Below are 6,905 nucleotides of genomic sequence, written 5' to 3'. Positions count from 1 at the left end.
GATCAAGGATTCTTAACTTTTTAGGACCTTCCCTTCAACCCTGTCATGCTTTGATGAGAAAATCGAGTCCTAGAGGGGTGAAATGGTGTGAAATATCACAAAACTGCATGGTCACAGAAGTAGACAGCAAAGCAAAAACCAACTTGTTCTTTTTTGCCCTTTATACGCTGTTGCTTATGGGTATTTGGAAGAGTAGGCAGGTTGTGTTTCTCCATTTTATGATGTGGCCAATGGTAACCTGTGCCATAAAACTTGAGAATCAGAGTGCTAGATGCGAGTGAAACCTCATGCCTGTGCTTCTGCTAGGTTATTCACGGACTCCTAAGCATGGGCAGATGTTGGCTCCTATGCTGTGGGAAAGGCCTGGAGCTTGGTATGGTGTGTGGAGAGCAGCTTTCAGAGCTGGGAGGGCCTCTCTGTCTTTGCTTGACAGGCACAAATGGCTAAATTAGAGTAACCATCTTAATGGGGAATAAATTGGAGGGTTAGTAAGTAAGTCCATTGAAGCAATTTGGCCTATATTCTTGGCTGAAGGAGCAGGGCCCCTCACTTCCTATTAAGGTCATTGCTAACCACTGCTTTTGAGAGAAGGCTGGGTGGTAAGGCAAAGGGGTGGTTTGGCATGGGAGAGTGGTGGGTTAGGAAGGGTTCAATGGCGTGCTTCATGGAGAGGTACAGGCAGACACCAGTGCTCCAGAGAGCCTGTACCCCTTACATCAAAGTGGGGAGGTGAGGGTCTGCCTTGTCTCCAGTGTTGTTGGGAGGAATTCTGGTTCATGTTTGCCTGCATTCTGCACTAAGTGTATCAGATGTGAATCTTCAGCCATGTAGCCCAGAGCTGTCATAGGGACACAGACTCTGAGATGCTGATGATTTATTAGGGACTGTCTCAGCCACTTGCCTCATCACTGACGCACAATATCTGGTACCCACAATTTAAAGGACACGTTTATTTGGTCGCATGCTTTTTAGAAGATTCACTCCACAGTCAGCTGGTAGAAACGGCATGGTGGAAGGGCCTGGGTATAGAAAGCGGCTCACATCATGACAGTCAGGAAGCAGAGTGAGAAGGGATGGGGGTGACACAGCATTCCAGGTTATACCCCCAGAGATGGCTTTCTTCTAACCAGACACTGCCTCTGAACAGGAAGTCAGCTGTAGTGCCCATGGTCTAATCACCTCTGAAAGCCCCACCTCTGAGCACATGAGCCATTTGGAGGATGTTTAAATTCTAAATGACAACAGAGAGTGTTTGAGGTAGAGACCACCATGGAAAGAAAGGGAAGGTGTAGTTCTGGGCTCCAACTCAGGACCTGGTGCTCATTAAATGTACAGTGCATATTCTTCCCTAACCTTCCTGAATACTCTTACTGACCTCAAAATCCAGGTCCATTATTAAAGCCAGGATGTCCTCTTCATCGTGACTCCAAGAATAAAGCAGATGGAAAAATAAAAATTGCTGGGGGTCACTGCAGAAGGACAGGGGACAAACCAGCTTCTGACCCCTTAACCTGTTATGCATGAAAGGTATGGTTGGTGTTTTCTTCTGAGACAGTGGGAGCCTTGAGAGTTGCTTTTACAAAAAGCAGAGACTCTACTGCTTTGGACTGATAGATGCCCAACGGGCAATGCAAAGCAAGATGACACTTGACATTTCTGCCTTCATTTTGTATCTGTCTCTTTTATTACCTCATAACTTTGGAATCCAATGCTGCTCATCTCTGCATGTAGGCAGGGAGTGCCTGTCTAAAAAATGGTAATGCAAGACTTTTAGCCCAAAATTTGCCTAATTTGTACTCCTTCAACATGGAGGACACTAGGAGATGAGAGTTGCAGGAACTTCCAAGTTCAAATTCTAGCCACTAGAATGAATTCCTAGAAGCTTCCAGTCATTGCCCTAAACCTGCAGTCATGTTGGATTCCAGCATGAAATCCACAAACCTGAGGTCTCCCTCCCCACTCCACAGCCAGAAGCATCTCCCAAAGGGATCGCTCTCTTGAGCAATAAGGACTTCTCTAGAACCACCTTGCTCAACCATGACTGAGATAACGATCAACTGGGCCCTCACCCACCCCAGGAATCCCAGAAAAATGGACTGCTTCCCTTTGGTAAGGGAGCAGCCTGATCTTGTCCATCAGAGCTGTTCCCCTTCAGCATTTCTCAAGCTAAATTTCCTCTTCCATTTTCTCTTACTTTGCAGTGAAAGCTTTTGCCTGTAACTTCATGCCATTGCCTTGGTTTTAACTATGCTGGTAACGTGTTCTTTGGGTCCACACCCATGCAAGGGCAGGAGAGAATTGGGCCAAGGGAAGGTTCAGGGTGATGCAGTCTAAAGATAACCTTGACTGGCCCATGGGAGATGACCTTCGGAGCTGTACTTAACTGGGCCAAGATAGCTATGCCTGCATCAGTCCCTGTTTAGGGGATTACGGGCAAGGTGTATCCTTGGGTGAGGCAGTTTTGTAGCTGGGCATCCCTGAAAGAGCTGTGCTGTGTCTCCTTGTCAATGTAGCCCTTAAGCTGGGGCAAGAGTCCTTCCTTGAGAGGAGCTGCATCTGCCACCATGTTGACTTAAGCTCAGTTGGGGGTTTCTTCCCTTTCCTTGGATACATTCTGGGAGATTTCTATGGATCCAAGGCTTATGATTTATATCACAGCAAAAAAAAAATTAGTTCTATTTTCACTTCTGCTCTACTACTCACCCTCAAAACAGAAATTTTGTGACCAGATATTGGGGGTTTTCCACATTGGCTAATTCTTCAATACCAGTTGGGTGTCCTACACATCAATTCTAGTCTGACACTAAGGGTGGTAGCGTGAATCCCCCATGGGTAAAAACCCAAATGCCTCAGCCCTCTGACCTCATTTCAGATGCTGACCTAAGTCCCACGTGGCCCACACTTCTGAGTTGGCTATAACATGGCTTCCACAATCCCCTTCTCAGGTTCAATAATTTGAATAATTTCTAGAGCCACTCATAGAATCTGGGAAAACAGTTTACTTACCGTTATTGCTTTATTACAAAGGCTATTTTAAAAGATCGAATGAACATATGTAGACATATATACGATGATGCTTGCAAGAGTCTTGAGCACAGGCACTTCTGTCCCCTGAAACTGGGTTCTTCCCCCTCCTGGCATGTGGATGTGTCCTTCGTCACCCATTTGGATGTTCTCTGACCCTTTACCTTTGGATTTTTATGGAGGCTTCATTGCTCAGGCATGATTGATTAAGTTATGGCCATTGGTGATCAGCCTAACCTTCACCCCTCTCCTTTGGAGAGGTCAAGAGTAAGGCTAAAAGTTCCAATCCATGAATCCTATAGTTGGTTCCTCTGGTGACATCACCCCTATCCTGAGACTATCTGCGGAGAGCAGCAATCAGTCATCTCATTAGCGTACAAAGATACTTCTCTCCGCAGATTCCAAAGGGTTTAGGAGCTGGGCGCCAGGAAACAGGAAACTGCTTGGAAGACCAAGGTGTGTTTCTTAATATATCACAGTATTACAGGGACCTTCAGGGTTCTATCCTCACTGGGGTCCAATGAAACACATCTGGTATGCTGACCTAGTGCTGGACCACTGGAATTTTGGCATGCACAGAGGCCTCCAGCCCATGACACCTGCAAGCCTAGAGGCTCTGCTGCTATTTTTATGCCATATTTTGGGGAATGGGAATCAACCAGCGGTTTCTGTGTCAAGCTGGAGCACGGAAATGACTGTGAGGATGAATGTGGCTTAGACACACCAGACTGTCATTTCCTCATGGGTTGATCCTCTTCAGCTGAACCTGTCTGTTATGCACAGAATTGGTTCTCCTCAAATTCCATGTTAATGCCGCATGTGACTGTGTTTGGGGAGGTAAAGTTAGATGAGGTCATACAGCTAGGATACTGCGCCAATAGCACTGGTGTCCTCATATGAACAAGAAGAGGCACCTGAGAGCTCTTTCTTTTTCTGAATGAGCACAAAGGAAAGATATGTGAGGACACAGTAAGAAGGTGTCACCTCAAGGGTAAAACCCTTACCACAAAACTGTTCCTTGATCTTGAATTTCCAGCATCTTGGATTTTTTTCATCCTTTTCCCCTCTGTCAGAAAATGTGCTGCAATTTGGCTGTAAATATAAAACAGAATCAAGCAATAGGCTTAGAAAAATAAATTTACACTGATAAGGGATCTGCAGCTATAACATACAAAGATCTTTTACAATTAGTAAACAACAACTAAGAGTAAGAGGCAAAGGATGCGGATGAGCCCCTCACAGAAGAGCAAGTCTAAATGAACAGCACATATATTTTTAAAACCTCAACCTTATTAGAAGTCAGAAAATTACAAACTAAAATAATCTTCAATTGTCAGCTTTTACCCAATAGTCTGAAAAACAGGAGGAAGATAAGTGGTGTCTACTCTTGGGGGAGAGTAGGAGCAGGGAAATGTATGTCCCCTATGATTTACTGGGTAGGGGCCCAGGAGCAGAAGAATCAGTGGCCACCTGCTAGGTCAGAGGGATGCATGATGTAGCCTGTCCACTGAAGGATCGGAGGATCCAGTCAAAGGCTGAAGGCCTGGAAACTCACTGCAGGGTCCTGTGTGAGTCTGTGCTGAAGGGTTTGCAGTGCAAGCCTGAAGGAACTGCTAACAGCCATAGGCAGGGTTGAAGATTGGAGTTCCTCTCCAGAAAAAAGGCAGGCTTTCTTCTTTTTTCTCTTTTAGTCTGTCCAGCTACAAGCCTGTGGTTAGTGTCACCTACATTGGATGGGTCTTTCCTCGTTAGTTTGAGGCCTACGTGTCAGTCATCCACACAGACACGCACCGAGCTTTGCTAATCTGCTAGGTCGCTCTTACTGAGGTCAAGTAGGGATATCTCACTTAACAAGCACACCTTCTATCCAGCAGTCACACATCTGGGAACCCATCTCACAGAAGCCAAAGCACCACTCAGTCAGCCTGCCTGCGCAAAGTTGCTTCTAAAGAAGAGTCCATCAAGAGAAATAGTTGGGGGTGGTGCTGCACACCTGTAATCTCACCGTTCTGGGAAGCTGAGGAAGGAGGAATGCAAGTTGGAGTCCACCCTGGCAATTTAGTGAGACCTTATTTGAAAATAAAAGCTAAAAAGGGCTGGGGGTGTAGCCTGGTGTAAAGGTCCTGGATTCAATCCCTAGTACTGGAGGAAAAAAAAAGGAGGTGGGTAGAGAAGAGGGCGGGAGAGAGGGAGGGAGTCAATAAATTAAAGTCTACTCATGCAACAAACATGTACACAAATGAGTTCTAAATCTGCTTTGGAGTAATGCACACAAAGTGTGAAAAAAGTACAGAGAAATGTGTGAAATGATCCTTTTTGCAAAATAATAACAATTTCTCCCATATAAGTATGGGATATGGATATGGAAGATAAAAAGGAAATTAATTTAAAAAATATTCTGACCTAAAATGGGTGTGCATGCACACACACACACACACAATGTCTATGATACTATGAATTTTTATGATATGATTCTATTAAATATTGCATTCATGTATAAAAACACGCATGAAAGAATGATTCACAAATCATTACTTCAGGACTGAGAACTTTCAGGTAAATGTCTTTTTTTCTTACACAGATTAATTTTCCCCAATCCAAAAGTCTGTGTCCAAAATGCTCCCAAATCCAAGACTTCCTGAGTGCCAACATGATGCCTGGGCCATGTTCTGACGACGCACAATTTTCAGATTAGGGTGCTCAACTGGTCATATCTGTGCCAACATTCCAAATTCTGAAAACCTCTGAAATCTGCAATAATACTGGTCTCAAGCATTTCAGATAAAGTGTACTGAACTTATACTTCTATGTACTGTTTGAAAAAAATGTAACAAGCAATTATTTTTATAATAACAATGTAATTATTTAAAAACTAATGACACTGTACCTTCTTCCCAGCCCAGCACGCTGTACTTCCCTGCAGATGTCGAATGTCTTCATGGGTTCGTCCTCATGGGTTTCTCGCAGAAGGGGATAACTTAGACCCGAGGAAACTCAGCCTTGAGGTGCTGAATTCTTTCTGGGCACTCTGTCATCTCCTCCTTTCAGCTCCATTTCCTTCTCAGGACCCTGAGTGTTGGGTCTCAGGCCTTGGTGATGGCTTATTCAGTGTCCTGGCCCCAGCCCTCCACAGGACTGCTGTCCCTGGTGCCCGCAAGTCTCAGTGAGCAGGGCGCTAACAGGACTTTAAAGGTTAATCACTAACGTAGGTCAAATCACTTGCCAAAGGCAAAACAGTGACCATGCTACAGAGGTGTATTTGAATCCAGTTGGTCTGACTCCAGGACCAGTATATAACAGAGGCAGATGGTTAACAGGATTTTGAGGAGAAGCTCAACAGGAAACAAACAGGCAGCTAAACTTTTGGGTGGCTAAGAGGGGGAAGAAAGCAAACAGTTAATCAAGGGAACAAGCCCATGTCCTTCCTGAAGAGATCAGGAGGGACCCTGTACCAGCATAACTCCTCCTGCACGCCGCTCTGCTCTGTCTGTGGAGGGGCTCACTTTGCTGTACCTATGGAGTAGCCAGCTGTGTTTCTTTTCTATAATGAAGCTTTATTTCAGCCTTGAACCTGGTCCACATACGATTTCCATCTTATGTGTAGCGAAGAATCCACTCTACCCACTGAGATTTGGAGGAGCCCGACACACCTCACCCACTCCTCTTTCTCCCCAGCTCTATTCCTGAACTCATGACCCATGCTGTGTTGGGTAGGCAGGCCCCAGAAACCCTGCAGAAGTACCTTCTCCAAAAGCTCAGTAATCCTTTCCTTCTGACTTTCCTGAATCTCCTTTTCAGAGTGTTTTTCTCTCAAATTTCCAAACTCACCTTGTTTTTTACCTGCTGGAGCCCTGCCCTTTCTGACATATTTCCTCTTCTGA

At 45.1% G+C, this 6,905-nt stretch overlaps 1 long non-coding RNA gene across 1 annotated transcript; it reads right to left on the bottom strand.

Moving 5' to 3' along the window:
- Positions 1 to 1,390: 1,390 nt before the first annotated feature.
- LOC102027372 lies at positions 1,391 to 6,142 on the bottom strand. The gene is made up of 3 exons (XR_259238.1): positions 5,912 to 6,142; positions 4,029 to 4,116; positions 1,391 to 1,511 (listed from the first exon to the last, which is right to left on the bottom strand). It is a non-coding gene; the product is annotated as an uncharacterized LOC102027372 (long non-coding RNA).
- Positions 6,143 to 6,905: the final 763 nt, after the last annotated feature.

Source organism: Chinchilla lanigera, unplaced genomic scaffold (assembly GCF_000276665.1).
Source record: "Chinchilla lanigera isolate Chin_1 unplaced genomic scaffold, ChiLan1.0 scaffold00002, whole genome shotgun sequence".
NCBI lineage: Eukaryota > Metazoa > Chordata > Mammalia > Rodentia > Chinchillidae > Chinchilla > Chinchilla lanigera.
The sequence above is the reverse complement of the archived record's forward strand: the minus strand, read 5'-3'. Positions and strand labels throughout refer to the sequence as shown.